Genomic DNA, 18,934 nt, shown 5'->3' with positions numbered 1-18,934 from the left:
AATGTTGTTTTGGCATAAGGATAGATGTATAGACCAATGATATAAGCCCAGAAATAAACCCATATATCTATAGCAAATCAATTTTCAACAAAGATGCCAAGTGCGTCTAATGGGGAAAGAATTATCTCTTGGACAACTGGATATCCACATGCAAGGCAATGAAGTTGGACCCCTTACCTCACACTGTATACAAAAATTAAGTCCAAATAGGTCACCAATCTATATGTAAGACTTAAAACCATAAAACTCTTAGAACAAAACACAAATCTTAAATCTCTATGACCTTGGATTTGGCAGTGAATTCTTAGATATGGCAACAAGAGAAAATATTGATAAATTTGACTTTATCAAAATTTAAAACTTGCGCATCAAAGGATATTATCAAGAAAGTGAAAAGAAAATCTACAAAATGGGAGAAGATATTTGCAAATCATCTGATAAGGGTTTAATATCCATAATACATTAAAAAATTCCTAAGCTCAACGAGAAGACAAATAACCCATTTTATAAGTTGGCAGAGAAATTAAATAGACATTTCTCCAGAGGTTTACAACTGACCAATAAGCACATGAAAAGATGCTCAAAATCATTAGTTATTAGGGAAATGCAAATCAAAACCTCAGTGAGAAACTACTTTATACCTAGCAGAATAGCTGTAATTTTAAAAATGAAAATAACAGATATTAGTGGGAATGTGGAGAAATTGGAAGTCTTGTAAATTGCTACTGGGAATGCAAAATGGCATAGCCACAGTGGATAATAGTTTGGCGGGTCCTCAAAAAGTTGAGTACAGAATTATCATATGACCCAACAATTATATTCCAAGTTATATACCCAAAAGAACTGAAAACAGGGACTTAAACAAATAGTTGTATTCCAGTGTTTACTGTGCCATTACTCACAGTAGCCAAAAGATGAAATAACTCAAATGTCCATCATTAGCTGAATAGATAAACAAAAAGTAGTATATCCATACAATGAAATACTGTTCAACCATAAAAAGAAATGTTCTGATACATGCTACAATATGGATGAATCTTGAAAGCATTATGCCAAGCAAAATGATCCAGACACAAAAGGACAGATATCATATAGCTCCATTTAACACAAAATATATACAGTAGGCAAATTTATATAAACAGAAAGTAGATTAGAAATTACCAGGGGCTGGGAGAAGGGAGAACAGGGAGTTACTGCTTATTGAGTACAGAATTTCTATTTGGGGTGATAGGAAAGTTTTGGAAATAGATAGTGGTGATGGTTGCACAATATTGTGAATGTACTTTGTGCCTTGAATATTACATTTAAAATGGTTACAATGGCATGTTTTATGTAAGACAGACCATATCATGTACCAAGAAAAGAAAATCTAAACAAATTTAAAGGAAGGAAATCAAGCAAGGTATGTCCTTTGACCAAAGTAGAATCAAACAAATTAACAAAAGATAATAGAAGTGAAAAAGTGTTAGTCACTCAGTCATGCCCGACTGCAACCCCACAGACTGTAGCCCACCAGGCTTCTCTGTCCATGGGATTCTCCAGGCAAGGAGTGGATTGCCAGTCCCTTCTCCAGAGGATCTTTCCAATCCAGAGACTGAACTTTTGGGTCTCCTGCATTGCAGGCAGATTCTTTACCTTTTGAGCTACAGGGAAGTCCAAAAGATAATAGGATAATCCCCAAATGCTTAGACACTTAAAATACTCCTGAATAATTCATTTGTCAGAAAGTAAATCTCATGGAGAATCAAAAATTACATTAAACTGAATTAAAATGAAAATACATGTCAAAATTTGTGGAACACAGTTAAATCAGTGCTGAGAAGGGAATTTACAGTATGAAATCTTTTAAAAAGAGGATAATCTCAAATCAATAATTTAAGTTGCCACCTTACAAAGTAGGGAGAGCAAATGAAATGAAACAAAGCAATAGTACAGAAAATGAAACAGAAAGGTGATTCTCTGATAACATCAATAAAATTGACAAATCACTAGCCAGACTGAAAAATTTAAAAGCAGGGAAGACATAAATTGCCAAAATCAGGAATGAAGGGGGTATCACCACAAACCCTACAGACATCCAAAGGATAATAACAGAATACATCTAACAACTTTACACACATAAATTTGACAACTTAAATGAAATGAACTGCTTCCTCAAAAACCACATACGACTGCAACTGACCAAATATGAAATTATTTGAATAGCCTGTAACTATTAAGGAAATTGAATTTGTATTTGAAAACTCCCAAAAAAGAACTTTACAGGCCCAGATGGTTTCACTGGAGGATCCTACCAAGTTTTTAAAGAATTCAAAACAAATCTGTACAATCTTTCCAGAAAATAGAAGAGGAGAAAACACTTCACAACTCATTTCATTAAACCAGTGTTATCCTGATACCAAAACCAGACAAAGACAGTACAAAAAAGGGAAAACTACAGACCAATATCTCTGCTCTGTGCATTTCAGCATCTCAGGAGCATACAAAACAAAAAGGAGAAAATAAAACTGTCCCTATTTGCAAATGACATTGTCTCTAATACAATCCCAGGGAATTTACATAAATCTAGAACTAATAAATGTTTTCAACAAGGTCTCAGGATACAAGATCAACATGCAAAAATCAATTGTATCTCTATATGCTATCCATGATCACATGGAAACCAAAATTAAAAATGCAATGCCATTTACAATCAGTTTTTTAAAATGAAATACTTAGGTGTAAATCTAACAAAATATGTACCAAACATATATTAAAACTGCAAAACATTGATGAAAGAAATTAAAAATCTAAATTCATGCAGAGACATACCGTGTTCATGAATTAGAAGATTCTACATAGTAAAGATGTCAATTCTTTCCAGATTTATGTACAGATTTAATAACTATAGAAATTCCAGTGTATTTTTGAAGATATAGACAAGATTATTATAAAATATATATGAAAAGAAACAGGAACTAGAATAGCTAAAACAGTTTTATAAAAGAAGGATGAAGTGGAAGGAATCACTTTACCAATTTTAAGACTTAATATTATAGGTACAGTAATCAAGACTGTGTGGTATTGTCAAAGGAACAAACATCAAAAGAACAGAATAGAGATCCCAGAAACAGACCCACAGAAATACAGCCAACTGATTTTTGACTAAGGTCCAAAAGCAATTCAACGGAGGAAAGACAGCCTTTTCAATAAATAGTGCTAGACCAGTTGAACTTCCATCAGCAAGCTGGTAAATTAAGTTTAAGAAAAAGTAGAAATCTATTGAACTGTTTTTGCAGCTTCTCTGTAGATTTTCAAAATAAAAAAAAATTGGAGATGAGACATGTAAAATATATTGCAATTAACTTACAGTGGAAGATATACCTGTCACATAACCACAATAGTCTTATCTACTCCATTTTTTCCCCAGGATCAAGGGACCTAGGAAACTGAATTTGTAAATCAGAAGGTTACTTGATGAGGATGGAATCAGGGTGAAGGAAGTGGCTGTTTCATAACTGAGTCTACATCCTTAGGGACCATAATATGTATGTCTGTCATATACATGGTATGCCCAGCTCCCTCTGCTCTCCAGCCACTGCACAAATGTATACACTTCCCCCTCACCCCAATCCCATCCTGCCCCTCTGCATAGTAAGGAATCGGCGGTGCTAGACAAACAATAACATATCTTCACTATCTAATTCCTCCTTTTCAAACAACTTCTACACTGCCTTTCTATAGCACATTATTCTTCAGACTGTTTATAGTAAAGCTGATTGATTGCAACTTTCTTTGAGTACATTCCAGTCCTACAGATATGCCCTGATCACTTTGATTACACTTGGATATTACCCGAGTCTACATCAGCAACACATCTACAACAATGTCTTTATGTTATTTCACTCTCAGAGTCATTCTGAGCCTATCTCCAAATTCTCAGATCACCTTACTGCAGCCTAGACTCTGACTACATTTATTTCTTTAGTTTGATTTATTCTGCTAAGGTCCCATCATAGACAGATTTTTTCCCAAGGTGTTGACAGTATTACTGCTTCTTGTGGTGTCTTTGCCACTGCTCACAAATGTATTTTTGCAAGCAGTATGAGCTAAAGAAGGTATAATAGATGAAATGATGAAATTAGATAATGTATATATGAAAGTGCTTTGAAAGTTAAAAGCACTGAACAAATGTAAGAGATGATTATTGCTGTAATTTGATAGGTAAAACCACTGGCTACTGCAGGCCAGACCTCATAAGAGAGGAGCACTTGAGGATACTCCAGCCAGTCTGCTCTGAAGTTTTGCCACCTCACATTCTCTCCCATTTTCAACCCTACCACATAATGATGAATCTCTGGGGAGTGAATCATGCTGCCAGAGCCACAGAGACTGATTTATAAAGCAGACCTCAAGGTGATCATTTATAATGAGCAATATTAGGCAAGGCAAGACTTTTGCCACCAGCATAAATGTGACTTTTACCCACCACTCCTAGCTAGTGGGTCATCTTAGTCAAGAGACCAGTCATAGACCAGAAAGCTGCTCAGTGAACACCTAATTAGACCGAAAGGAACTGGATGGTCTCCAGACTTTTGTTCTTCTTTTAATGAAGCCTAGGTACCTGAGAAATTGGCCTTCTCCATACTAGGAATAGTTCTGTCTACAGAAGCAAAGATGCTATTGTCCAAAAATAGACACTCCTTTCCATGGTCATTCCTGGAGATGCACTGGCAGATTTTCTTTTGTCTACCCATCTCATTTTGCCAGTCATCTAAAGCACCTTGAGATGGTTATGTTACAATTTCTGACAGTTTTGTTGTTGTTGTTGTTTAGTCACTAATGTTAATAAAATTTTAGGGTGGTCATTCCTTGACATGGTAATATAGATATACAATGGATTACCGTGGCAGGAAGGCGCCATTGTTCCCCACTTCAAAATGTTCTCATCCAACAGTGCCACAAAGAAACTTATGTTTCACTTCTTTAACTTTTTCATCTTTTTCCCCATCTGCCAAATAGCCAAAGTGAAAAGTGAAAGTGAAAGTCGCTCAGTCATGTCCAACTCTTTGCAACCCCATGGACTATACAGTCCATGGGATTCTCCAGGCCAGAATACTGGAGTGGGTAGCCTTTCCCTTCTCCAGGGGATCTTCCCAACCCAAGGATCGAACCCAGGTCTCCCGCATTGCAGGCGGATTCTTTACCAGCTGAGCCACAAGGGAAGCACCAAATACCCAAAGTGTACTCTTAGTGCCTTTAGAGTATTACCAAAAGCCACACTGTTGCTTTAGTCCAAAAGTGTGGGTACTACCTGAAGGCAAAAAGGAATACCTTATGGTCTGTACCCAGCACCTATTGTGCCTATTAGAGGGCCTGACACTTAGTAGACCCCCAATAATAGTTAGTAAAAAGAAATGAGCAAATTGTCCAAGGTCTCCCAAATAATGAGTGGCAGGGCCAAAACTCTCTCACCTAGTTGTTTCCCCACTAACACATTACCTCAAAAGTCATCTTGAAAAATATTTTGCTTTCCATTCAACTTTCAGAAGTATTTTATGGGGAAGAACAGAGGGGAATGTCTGTGCTCATATTTCATTGTAGACTGGAACTTGTTGACTCAGCATCAGAGTAACTTTCTTTGAATCCTTCCCTGAGCCCCAGCAACCTTTGATTAAATTTTGCCTTTTATCTTCACTTGCACTTACTTCTCTCCAATTTCTGGTCTCTCAACATATACTTTTGAAGTGTCCACTCATTCATCTTTATGCACCTCACAAAGAGTGTCCAGCATAGACCCTGGTGCACATAGTAAATGCTCAACAAATTTCTGATAATTTAAACTGAGTTCATTAGCCCTAGCTTCTGTAATCTTCCATGATTTGGTACCTGAGCCCTCTGTTTCCTATCTCTAATTCCTTGTAATAGTTTATATTTTGAGTTGGTTAAAACTAGATATGCTATTCTCAAGATTAAATGGAACTCTTTTCAAAATCTTTTCCTCCATTTTTCTTCATGACCTCATTTTTGGTGAATTCTGCTTCCGTTGCCTCTTTCATTCATTCATTTGCTTTTTCACTCTCACAAATGTACAGTGAAGTAGACAGAGGGACTCCACCTTTTAGAACTTGTAATCTCCTGAGAGATCAGCAGTAAAGAAATAATAAAATAATTACAGATTGTGATAAGCGCTAAAAAAATAAATAGGCAATAGCAAGATCAGGACTGACCTCTCTGAGCAGATCAAATCTAGGTCTGAAGTACCAAAAACATGAAGAACCCAGCCAGACAAAACCACATTCCAGGAAACAGCATGAGAAAATGTAAAAAATGTAGGAAAAAGCTGGTTGTGCTCAAGGAAAAGCAGAAAGTTTGTGGGACTAGGGTGTATTGAGTGAGGAGAGAGGAGGGTGGGATGAGGTCAGAGAAATAGGCAGGAGCCACATTATGTAGGCAACTTTTAGGCCAAGGTAAGGAGTATGATCTAACTCCAGTTGCAGTGGGAGTCAAAGGATTTTTAAGCAGAGGAGTAACATGAGCAAGTTGACATGTTTAAATTATGATGTTACTGTTGTGTGGAGACCAGATAGTCTAGGGATAAGAAAGGGTGCAGAAGCCACTGTCAGGCTAATACAGTGGTCCAGCTGAGGGCTGCTGGGATCTGCACAAGGATGGTGGCAGTGAAGATGGAGTGGTTCAAGAGATATTTTAAAGTCAAATTGAAAGATTCTGGATTTGATGATAATTTGAATGTGAAATCTCTCTCTCTCTCTCTCTCGCTCTCTTTTTTTTTCTTGTTTAAGAACATAAGGCACATGAAGGTCATGATGATATGGAATAACTTTTCTGCTATAATTGAACCCTGATTTTCTATCTGCTGGTCTCAGGTTCTTTTTCTGTGCTACTCTGCTTTTCATAATCTTTAGCAATTCTCTTTACCTTTGTGTCTTCTCCAAAATGCAATTGTTCACCAAATCCAGCCTCCTCCTTTTCTGTGCCCCTTAAATCTCCTGCCTATACTTGCCATGCCCATTCTGCTCTTGATTATTGTGACTGCCTTCTGGCTGGCCTCATGACCTCCTTCCAGCATTGCACTGCAGGTCATTTTTCATGGCTCTGCTTCAACCGTCTCTAATAGCTCTCCAGCAACTCTACTCATTCAAATTAAAATCCAGGCTTTGGGCAGTGGATTCACAGCACTTCCCCAGCTAGGTTCACCCAACCCTTCCTGTTTGCTCGCCTCTCCCACCATAACCCAGCCCATATCTTCAATTTTAGCCTTTTTGTGGCTATCCTTCCTACCTCTGAGCTATTTGGCCAGCTGCTTTGTGTATGAATTCTGTCCCTTCTTCTGTTCTTTTTTCTTTTTGGCTGTGCCAAGCAGCATGTGGTATCTTAGTTCCCTGACCAGGGTTTGAACCTTGTGCTCCCTGCATTGGGAGCTTGGAGTCTTACCACTGGACTGCCAGGGAAGTCCTTTTTGTTCTTTCTTCTTAACTAGCAAGTTATAGATTTTTCCTGAATCATTTCAGTAGTACATTGTTTATTTCACCAAATAATAATTGAGTACCTCCTTTGGGCTAGATGCTACTAGCTACTAGGAGTGAAAAAATCAGTAGAGGTACCACCTGCCCTCAAGGAGCTTATAGTCTGTTGGGGAAGGCAGATCTGTAATCAGATAATCACAATGTGCTATATTAAGTGGCCCTGGGCTATAGATACAGAATGCTGGAGGTACACACAAAAAGTAACAACAAACGCTACTGAGGGAAATAAGAAAGGCTTCACTGAGGAAGCAGCTTTGAATTGAGTAGAAGTGAAAGTGAAGTTGCTCAGTTGTATCCGACTCTTTGTGACCCCATGGACTGTAGCCTACCAGGCTTCTCCATCCATGGGATTTTCCAGGCAAGAGTACTGGAGTGGGTTGCCATTTCCTTCTCCAGGGGATCTTCCTGACCCAGGGATTGAACCCAGGTCTCCCACATTGTAGGCAGACACTTTTACCATCTGAGCCACCAGGGAAGTCATTGAGTAGAAGGATGTATAAGTATTTTTCCAGGTGAAGAAAGAGGGTAAGGGCATTTCTGGAAGAAAGAATCTGTTGTTACTTAGTTAATCATAATAGCTAGTAGGTATTGCTTTTTCAGGTATATGTATACTTGTGATGGGCTTCCCAGGTAGCACTGGTGGTAAAGAACGCGCCTGCCAATGCAGGAGACGTAAGAGATGTGGGTTCGATCCCTGGGTCGGGAAGATCCCCTGGAGGGCATAGCAACCCACTCCAGTATTCTTGCCTAGAGAATCCCATGGACAAAGGAGCCTGGCAGACTACAGTCCATAGGGTTGCAAAGAGTCAGACACGACTGAGCACACACACACACACACACACACACATGCTTGTGATAGGGCTGAATATGCTGGGATTACAGTGAGAGGTTCAGTATGGAACACATAGAAATGCATATTGTAGAATGAGTATAGAAGTAGAGAATGGGACAAGATTCTACAAGGAGTAGGAGCCAGGAGAGATCTTTAAAAGAGGGAGTAGCATGATCAGTTTTGGAGCTGTGGCAGCTACAGGAAAGTTGGTACACAGGTTTTAGAACCATGGAAGAGATTACAGATGTCCCATGACAGATGAAGGCTTCAACAAAGGTGAAGGCAGAGGAAACAGAGAACAGGATATATTTGAAGTAAGACTGACAGCATTGGGAGTCTACTTGGACATAGAGAAATGGGAGTAAGCAAAATCAGGAGATGACTCAAAAATTTCTAACAGGATACTAGTAGGTGGGATAGAGGACAGAAGAAGAGGAAAGGGGTTAGGACAGAAGATCAGGAGTTTATTTAGAAAATTTGAGTTTGAGTCACCAATATATAAGTAGAAATGTCCAAGAAGCAAATGGATATAAAAGTGTGGTGCTCAAAGAGGTTCATCTGTACCATTTTTCTAGATTCCACATATATGCATTAATATACAATATTTTTCTCTTTCTGACTTACTTTACTCTGTATGACAGACTATAGCCTTGCAGAACTGTCAGCCATCAGTCACAGACATTCATCTTCAGGGACGCAGATCCACTTAGGGCTTCTGCCACAGTCTATGAAAAGTAAAGCTTCTGCCCTCCATCTGCTGATACACCAAAGGGGAACTTTCTCATCAGCTAGGTATTATAATCCAACTGAATGCCCACAAAGCAAAAGTACTTTTATATTACTTTTTTCTTCCACTCTTTGGGAAAATAGTCTAGATTGTGAAAATCTAGGACCCAGAATGACCTAACATTCCCTCCCAAATCATAGGGTGCTGACAGTCTAAACTCCAATTTAGAGGTATACCAATAGCATGCTTTGGGACATTTTTATTAATGTTTTTAAAATATCATAAACCGGGTATCAAATTTAAGCTGTGTAAACACTGGATGCTTTTCATAGTATCAGTATTATTTATCATTCCTTGTGGTCATAAATAACAATTTGCACTTCCGTATTTCTTTTTTTTTTTTTTTTCATTTTTTTTATTAGTTGGAGGTTCGTATTTCTTTACATCAGAAAAAAAAAAAAGTATGGTGCTCAGAAGAAAGTCAGCTCCCTACTCAAGCATATAAAAATTCATCCATTCTCTAGGAGCTATATCTCTTCCTATATATCCTCAGTACTATGCTAATTGCATACTTGTCTACCCTAAGAATCAGGGGTCCTCCTCAGTATCAAGCTTATGTGCTTGCAGTAGCCTACAAAGCCCAACATGATCTGGCCTCTGTTTCTTCTCTGACTTCATTTCCTATTGCTCTGTACTCCACCACACTCTAGTCTACTTGCTGGTCTTAGAAAGTACCAGGCACAAGGCACGCTCCCACTTCACTATTTTGCACTGGATGCTTCTTCTGCTTAGAAGTCTTTGCTCAGTTACCACGTTTTCAATGAGACTTACTCTGACCATCATATATAATGCTATAGCTGCCCATCCCCCCTCCCTTGCTACTCACACCTTTTTTCACCCATAGCACTAATCATCTGCATGCTCATAATCACATACTGTTTTATTTACTTATTTATCACTTTACTATTTATCACTCTTTCCCTCCTCTAGAGTGTAAGCTTCTTAAAGGCAGAGATTCTTTTTCTTTTATTCCCTAATATATGCTAAGCACCTAAAACAGTGCTCAGAGCATGAGAAACACTCAGTATGTATTTGTATTTTTGAATAAATGAGTGAGAGTATAGGTTCCTGCATTAGTCTCCCTGCTGAAATTTGTTTGCATGGGCCTTGTACCCTCAGAGGCAAATAGAAATATAGGAAGGGGAAATGAGTAGATATAAGAATGATAGCAATGCCATTGGGCCACCACACATTTCTGGTATATTAAGACAAAACCTTTCTTAACTGGTCCCTTTCATAGTTTGTATGACTCATTGCTACTGTAGCAAATTACCACAAATTTAGTGGCTTAGAGCAACAGAAATTTATTCTCATACAGTTATGGAGGTCAAAAATCTAAAATCTGTGTCACAGAACTACATTCCTTCTGGAAGTTCTAGGGAAGAATCTGTTTTGTTGCCTTTTCCAGCTTTAGAAGTCTCCTGCATGCCTTGGCTCATGGTTCCTTCCTCCATCTTCAAAGTACACCACTCCAACCTCTGCTTCTGTTACCACATAACCTCTTTAACTGTGTATTTCCTGCTTTCCTAGTTCCCTTCTAAAAATACTTGTAATTACATTGACCCATAAAATCCAGGATACTCTCCCCATCTCAAGGTCCTTAATCATGTCTGCAAAGTTCCCTTCTGCCATATAAGGTAGTATATTCACAGATTCTAGATATTAGGACTTGGACATCTTCAGGAAGCATACAGACTAAGACACAGATTGACAAAAGTTTGTTCAAATGTGTAACCTAGTTCTGAAGCCACACACACCCTGGAGACACATATAGCTTCAAATGTTCTATAGAAGCACTATACAATAAAACTTTCATTGTGATGGAAATGTTCTATATATGCACTAACCAATACGGTACCTGATAACCCAATAGCATGTGGTTATTGATTGCCTGAAATATGGCTAGTGAGACCAAAGACCTGAACTTTTCATTTTATTTTAACTAATTTAAATATAATAGCCACATGCGGCTGGATAGTGGTTATAGTATTGGACAGCAAAGGCCTGCAGCTGGGGGTGGGGGAGAGCAGGGAAAGGCAGACAGTTAAGAAAAATTTTTTGGTCTGAGTCTTAACATTAGGTAGATTTTTTTTTTTAAATACCTCCCTGAAATTTTATGACACCCGGTTTAAAGATTGAATATATATTATGTGAATGGCCCCAAAAGCCATAAGCCATGAGTTTTACTTTAAAGTGGACCTAGGTTTGTGATGCCTCAAGCAACAGGGAAAATCAAGTTGAACTCTTTCATGGGAAATGCACTGTCACTCCTAGGCCACATGGAAGTCCCACAGAGAGTTCTGACCAACATTTCTTCACAATTGTAAGTTACAGTTTACATAAGAAAGCCAACTTTCAGGAGGAAGAAGTCAACAGAGGAAAAAAAGATACATGAGACAAGTGCTCCGGGCTGGTGCACTGGGAAGACCCAGAGTGATTGGGTGGAGAGGGAGGGGGGAGGGGGGATCGGGATGGGGAATACATGTAAATCCATGGCTGATTCATGTCAATGTATGGCAAAAACCACTACAATATTGTAAAGTAATTAGCCTCCAACTAATAAAAATAAATGGAAAAAAAATTTAAAAAAAAATAACTAGAACCACAAAGATTTTTGAGATTTAAATTATCATATACAGAACATAAAATAGATATGTTAAATAAATTTAAGGAAATAAAAAAGTACAGAGTAAAGAGCAAGGGACTATAAAAAATGACCTGCTAAGTTTTAGGATACTTCGAAATCTAATAATTGTTTTTAGAAATCTCAATGAAGTTTAACACATCAGTTGAAGAGAAATTAGGAAACTGGAAAATACATCTGAAAACATCACACAGAATGTAGCATAGAGGTACAAAGATGGAAAATATGAGTGCTTAACAGATATCGAGGATAAAACAGAAGAGTCCAACATTTATCTCTTTAGAATTCTAGAAAGAAAGAATAGAAAAGGGGGAGGAGCCATTCACTTAAGTCATAGCTGGAAGTTTTCCAGAATTTTGAAAAAACAAAAATCTGCAGGTTCAGGAAACCTAAGAAATTTCAGACAAAATGAAATAAAAGGAATTGATATCTACATGCATCACAGTCAAACTGCAGAACACCAGAGACAAGGATCTTGAAACAAGCTAGAAGGAAAAGACTGATCATATACAAAAGAACAACAATTAGACCAATAACTGACTTCTCAACAGCAACACTGGAAACCAAATTAGAATATAATGTTCAAAGCGCTTAGAGAAGATAATTTTCATCTTAGAATTATATATACTATGAAACTGTCTTCAGAGAATAAAGACAACATAAAGGCATTTTGATATAAAAAACCTTAAACTATTTACCACCACCATTTGTCACTAAATAAGAAAAATTATCTAAAACTGAAGTTATGAGATATACGAAAGAACTTTAAGTAGAAAATAAAAGTTAAACATGTGGGTAGTATTAGTAATTTGTAATTTGTGGGATTAAAAGACAGAAAACAGAGAATTTAAAGGCTTCACAATAGCAACTTGATGTTGAGGATTAGAGTCAGAACATTCTTTTTTTTTTTTTTTTTTTTTTTTTTTGAGGAAGCAGAGGCATTTATTCCTTCCTGCCTCCCCCAAGGGAAGCTGGGGTCCACCGGGCCAGCACCTCTGGGTGCTCAGTGTCTGCCAATATCTGCCTGCAAGTCTTGGCGGTAGCTCTGGGGTAGCCTGTAGTACACTCGGGTCTTCTCCACGGCCCTGGCTGCCAGCAGCACTGCCCGCACAGATGCATAGTGGCCCCGGCCAGGGCTGTGTTCCACTGTGACCGTGGCCCGGGGGGAGGCTGCCAGCAGCCGGGCCACGACTCCAGCGGGGCTCTGGCCCAGAGGTCCAGCCTGCAGCTGGAAGGACACGGGTTGCCAGAGGCCCCGGCACAGCTCCAGCATATCTGTGAGCAGCTGTTCCCTGTAGCCACTGCCCAGCACTTCCTCGGGCCAGCCTGGGGCCACTGTCACGTGGGGGAACAGCTCGGCCACAGCTGTAAGCAACTCCCTGCCAGTCACATAGCCAGGGACCATGAAACTCCCGTGGGAGACTGTGGCCCCAACCCACACGGGCCTAGACAGGCGGCCAAGGGTGGAGAGGGTGGCCAGCGTGGCCAGGGACGGCCGCAGGGCGGCGGTCTCTGCTATGTGCACGTGGACCCCCCAGCGTCCGGGGTGCATGGCCAGCTGCTGCAGGCAGGACTCCAGCGTCAGGGCACGGCCATCTGGGGTGCGGACGATGGGCACGGGGTCCCCAGCTGCAGGCTTCTGGAGGCCCACGTCCAGCAGGATCATGCCTTCTCGGTCTGGGAGCCGCACTGTTGCTGTGCTTCCATTGCCCTGGATGTCAGGAACCAGCCACTCCACGCTCAGACCCTCGTCCCCAGGGTGCTGGAGAGCAGGGATCAGGCTGCCCCCGGTGTAGTAGCTTTGCTTCCGTGAAGTATTCATGGCAAGCTGCTTGAACTGCGACAGGAGAGGTTCAAAGAGGTCATAGTAGACTTGGTGGGTGGCGGTGTTGTCCCGGATGTAGAGGAGGTCGTCCACCGTCAGGGGGTCCGAGGTTGACTGCCACATTGTCAGGCTGTACCTGTCAGATTGGCCAAGCAGCCAGCTGAATTGGGGCCAAGCAGCCCTGACCATGACAGCCCGCACGGGGAAGGTCACCTTCTGGGGCAGTGCTCCCACCAGCTCCTGCATCTTCTCCATCATGGTCTGGGTATATGTCCCATTTGGGAACAAGGGCAGGTACAGGGTAGTCCAGCCTGGAGACAGGGTTGTCTTGGGATACTTCTCCTGGACCAAGGCCAGGAACTGTGTGGCATTGACCTCTGTTGATCTGACCATGTTGGGACCCCTCAGGATGTCGGCATTGATCCACACAGGCCTTCGAACTTTCCCCTCCTCTGTCAGCCGCCGCAGCAGGTCCAGGGAGGGGCCCACAGCCTTGATGCTCTTGAAGTCTAGTTTGATGCCCTCCTGGGAAGAGGCCAGCACAGCCTCCAGCCACTGCTCCAGGGTGTTGTCGCTGTAGATGTCTGGGGGGTGCGCCATGATGGGGACTCCGGTCTCGTTGACTGTGCCGAGCCCTTCTATTGTGACGTCTGCCTCCAAGACCATGATGTTACACCTGAGGGCAGCCTTCATTTGCTTCTTGCTGTTGGCAGCGTGGTACCAGGTGACTAGCAGGCCGTCCCTTTGGCTGATCTGACCCAAGCTTAGCAGGTAGTCCAGCATGTCTGCATCAGAGCGGCAGGTCCCATCCTGTTTACAGCCTGGATGCGTTTCTGCATCGTTTCTGGTGCGTTTCTGCAGCGAGAAGCCCACGATTATCCCGATGGTGAACACCAGAGCCACACTGACACCGCCGACAATGACCCACTTCCAGCACCCCATCTTATTTGCCATGATGACCCTCTGAGGGGAATACCTCTCAAAGGGCAGAGTCTCCTGAGTCTTCCTCCTCCGAGTCAGAACATTCTAAGGGTCCTTTTGAAAAGACAGTACATAAGTTAATTTACTCTAGATTTTATTGAATTAAGTAAGCATGTTAGAATTTCAAGGGTAGCCACTTAAAGAGTAGGAAAAGAATAAATATCTTCAAAAATAATTGAAGTGGAAAAATGGAATGAGGCAAAATATAAACCTCAATTGATTCAAAGAGGAAAAAACAACAAAAATGGAACTTACAGCATAAAGATGATATAAATAAATCCAGATGTATAGTTTTTTTGTTAAAATACAGTTTTAGAAATTTTTAAACACATTTTAAATGTATTTCTTCTTTGGGTCAAAGAAGAAATCTTAATGGAAATTAGAAAATATTTTAAAATGAGCTTATATATTGCACCTAAAGTGGTGGTTACAGGGCTGTTTAGAGGCTTAAGTGAATATGTTAAAAAGGAAGAGGGAGTTCCCTGGTTGCCTAGTGGTTAGGATTCCAGGCTTTCACTGCTGTGGCCTGGGTTCAATCCCTGGTCAGGGAACTGAGATCCCACAAGTAAAAAACAAAGAAAGAAAGACTGAAAGTTAATGAGCTAAGCATTCAACTTAACTAAGATAATAAACAATAGAATAAATCCAAAAAAGCAGAAGGAAAGAAATAATAGACACAAAAGCAAAAGTTATTAAAATATAAAACAAAGATAAGTAAAGAAGACGACCAAAGCCAAGAATGTTGCTGTTGTTTAGTCACTAAGTCATGTCTGACTCTTTTGTGACCCCATGGACTGTAGCCTGCAGGCTCCTCTGTCCATGGGATTTTCCCAGGCAAGAATACTGGAGTGGGTTGTCCATTCCTTCTCCAGGGGATCTTCCTGACCCAGGTGGATTGAACCCACGTCTCTTGCATCTCCTGCATTGGCAGGCGGATTCTTTACCACTGAGCCACCAGGGAAGCCCAAAGCCAAGAATAGCAGGAGTCTATGGCATTTGAAGGCAATGGCACCCCACTCCAGTACTCTTGCCGGGAAAATCCCATGGATGGAGGAGCCTGGTAGGCTGCAGTCCATGGGGTTGCAAAGAGTCAGACATGACTGAGCGACTTCACTTTCACGCACTGGAGAAGGAAATGGCAACCCACTCCAGTGTTCTTGCCTGGAGAATCCCAGGGATGGCGGAGCCTGGTGGGCTGCCATCTATGGGGTTGCACAGAGTCGGACACGACTGAAACGACTTAGCAGCAGCAGTATGGTGTTTGAGCCATGACTCATGCTTTTATCACAACTTTACCACCCTCCCCAACTCTGCTTGCAGGATCTTTACCTCAAACTCACTACTCTGGGCAGATGCAGCCAAGAGGATGGATGTTCTTTTTCCCTACAGTTTCCAGTCTGGGGTTATGGTTTCACCCAGGGAAGGGCAGGCTGCTGGAATTTTTCATCTCTCCCAGCTCTATGTCCATGCATCATGGCCAAGAAGACCTGGTCTCTTTTCTTCCAACCAGCTCCTACTCTAATCTGTGCAAGGCAGGCTGAGAATACCAAGGCCCTGATTGCCCCCAACCTGGCTAACTCATAGGGTAGTGGTTCCACACCAGGAAAAGCAATCTGAGAAGAGCAGGGGCTGCCACCACCCTCCATTGTTCATTGAGGGAGGGTGTCACTTATGAAAAAACAAGTTCCTATGCCCAGCTCCAGAGTAGTGACATGAGGGTTCTGCGCTGGGAAGATAGGTCAGCCATAAGGATAAAAAATTCCCAGTGCTGCTTGAAGAGATTGACTTTACATGTAACCAAAAGTGGATAATTCCATGCCTAAGGGCATTGTAAACAAAAAAAATGGGAATTTGGGTAGAAAGAAATTAAGAGGCTGATAGCTCCATGATACTATTAAAACAGCAGAGCAGCCACTTTAATAGAGGACCAGAGAAAAAGACAGGAAAGAAGAAACCTCCTGGTATCACAGTAAACTCTGGAAGTTAAGTTGTGCACATTGCTAGGCTGTTCCCCCTCAGAAACACAGGAGGACATGGAGCAAACTTGAAAGCATTCCCTGAGCTGCACACAGAGCCATCAATACAGGGTAAAAGTTTCACTGGCACAAGTGATTTAAAAATACAGCTTCTAACTAAACACTGTCTGCAGTACATGATAAGCTACTCTGACCCAGGAGTGACTCCTGGAAAGCCAGGCTTAAAAGTAACATCATACTAATCCTTGGGAATCTGGAAGACTGTGTTCCTGCCCAAAGCTATGACCTCTCAGGATCCATCACAGAGAGAACCTTCAAACTGCTAGTCTCTGTTTGAACAGGAGGCAAAAATATAAACCCTGAATTATGACAGTAGCATCCAAACCAGAAACATATCCAAATGATAATGGTTAAAAATCTAACAGACTTGGGAGACTTAAAGAACAACCTTGGCAATAAGTGGCTTGTGCCAAACCAGGGCTAACCCCTAGGTAGTCAAGTAAAAAGATTAAAAACAAGGGGGAAAATCAGAGCAGGGACATCAGAAGCTTCATTCTGTAGGGAGAATAAACTTCACAGTGTTCCTTTAAGTAATTAAACAAATAATCAAGAAATTAAAAGCCACAACATCTGGGGTGGGGTGGGGAATCAGTATCCGACAGTTCAAAGCATGTGTTATCTATAAGGTCCAGATTTCAACCAAAAGAAATATGAGAAAAATAATTTTTCCTGTCCTGCCCCCAGAAAACAGGAAAATGTGACCCATACATAGAAGGAAAAAAAGAAAAGCAATAAAAATACTCTTTTTGAAGAGGCTCAAGTGGAAGACTAAGCAGACAAAGATTTCAAGACAGTTGTTATAAGTATGCTCAAAGAACTAAAAGTTACTAAGCTTAATGAAGTAAAAGAAGGTGTGATGGCAATGTCTCAGTACATTTTGTTGTTGTTCAGTCACTAAGTTGTGTCCAACTCTTTGCAGCCCCATGGACTGCAGCATGCCAGGCTTCCCTGTCCTTCACTGTCTCCCAGAATTTGCTCAAACTCATGTCCATTGAGTCAGTGATGCCATCCAACCATCTCATTCTCTGTCACCCCCTTCTCCTCCTGCCCTCAATCTTTCCTAGCATCAGGGTCTTTTCCAATGAGTTGGTTCTTCACATCAGGTGGTCAAAGTATTAGAGCTTCAGCTTCAGTATCAGTCCTTCCAATGAATATTTAGGACTGATTTCCTTTAGGATTGACTAATTTGATCTCCTTGCAGTCCAAAGGACTCTCAAGAGTCTTCTCCAGTACCACAATTCAAAAGCATCAATTCTTCAGTGCTCAGCCTTCTTTATGGTCCAACTCTCATATCTGTACATGACTACTGGAAAAACCATAGCTTTGATTATATGGACTTTTGTCAGCAAAGTGATGTTTCTGTTTTTTAATACACTGTCTAGGTTTGTCATAGTTTTTCTTCCAAGGAGCAGGTGTCTTTAATTTCATGACTACAGTCATTTGCAGTGATTTTGGAGCCCCAAGAAAATAAAGTCTGTCACTGTTTCCATTGTTTTCCCATCTATTTGCCATGAAGTGATGGGACTGGATGCCATGATCTTCATTTTTTGAATGTTGAGTTTTAAGCCAGCTTTTTCACTCTCCTCTTTCACCTTCATCAAGAGGCTCTTTAGTTCCTCTTCACTTTCTGCCATAAGGGTGGTATCATCTGCATATCTGAGGTTATTGATATTTCTCCCAGCAATCTTGATTCCAGCTTGTGCTTCATCCAGCCCAGCATTTCGCATGATGTACTCTAGATAGCATATTAAAAAGCAGAGACATTACTTTGCCAACAAAGGTTCGTCTAGTCAAGGCTATGGTTTTTCCAGTGGTCATGTATGGATGTGAGAGTTGGACTGTGAAGAAAGCTGAGCGCCATAAGAATTGATGCTTTTGAACTGTGGTGTTGGAGAAGACTCTTGAGAGTCCCTTGGACTGCAAGGAGATCCAACCAGTCCATCCTAAAGATCAGTCCTGGGTGTTCATTGGAGGGACTGATGCTGAAGCTGAAACTCTAATACTTTGGCCACCTGATGCAAAGAGTTGACTCATTAGAAAAGACCCTGATGCTGGGAGGGATTGGGGTCAGGAGGAGAAGGGGACGACAGAGGGTGAGATAGCTTGATGGCATCACCAACTCGATGGACATGAGTTTGAGTAATCTCTGGGAATTGGTGATGGACAGGGAGGCCTGGCGTGCTGCGATTCATGGGGTCGCAAAGAGTCGGACATGACTGAGCAACTGAAGTGAACTGAACTGAACTGAAGCAGGGTGACAATATATAGCCTTGATGTACTCCTTTCCCAATTTTGAACCAGTC

General features: G+C 41.1%; 1 protein-coding gene and 1 pseudogene across 3 annotated transcripts in view; one reads left to right on the top strand and one right to left on the bottom strand.

The window, feature by feature from the left end:
- Positions 1–18,934, top strand: part of HDAC8 (histone deacetylase 8) — a 254,626-nt gene that overhangs the window by 149,663 nt on the left and 86,029 nt on the right. The gene's annotated exons all lie outside the window — the stretch shown is intronic.
- LOC110123597 (protein FAM151A pseudogene) lies at positions 12,705–14,632 on the bottom strand (annotated as a pseudogene).

The sequence above is a fragment of the Odocoileus virginianus genome, unplaced genomic scaffold (assembly GCF_023699985.2).
Source record: "Odocoileus virginianus isolate 20LAN1187 ecotype Illinois unplaced genomic scaffold, Ovbor_1.2 Unplaced_Contig_28, whole genome shotgun sequence".
NCBI classification, from domain to species: Eukaryota; Metazoa; Chordata; class Mammalia; order Artiodactyla; family Cervidae; genus Odocoileus; species Odocoileus virginianus.
Note: the sequence above shows the minus strand (reverse complement) of the source record. Positions and strands in the feature narration are given on the sequence as shown.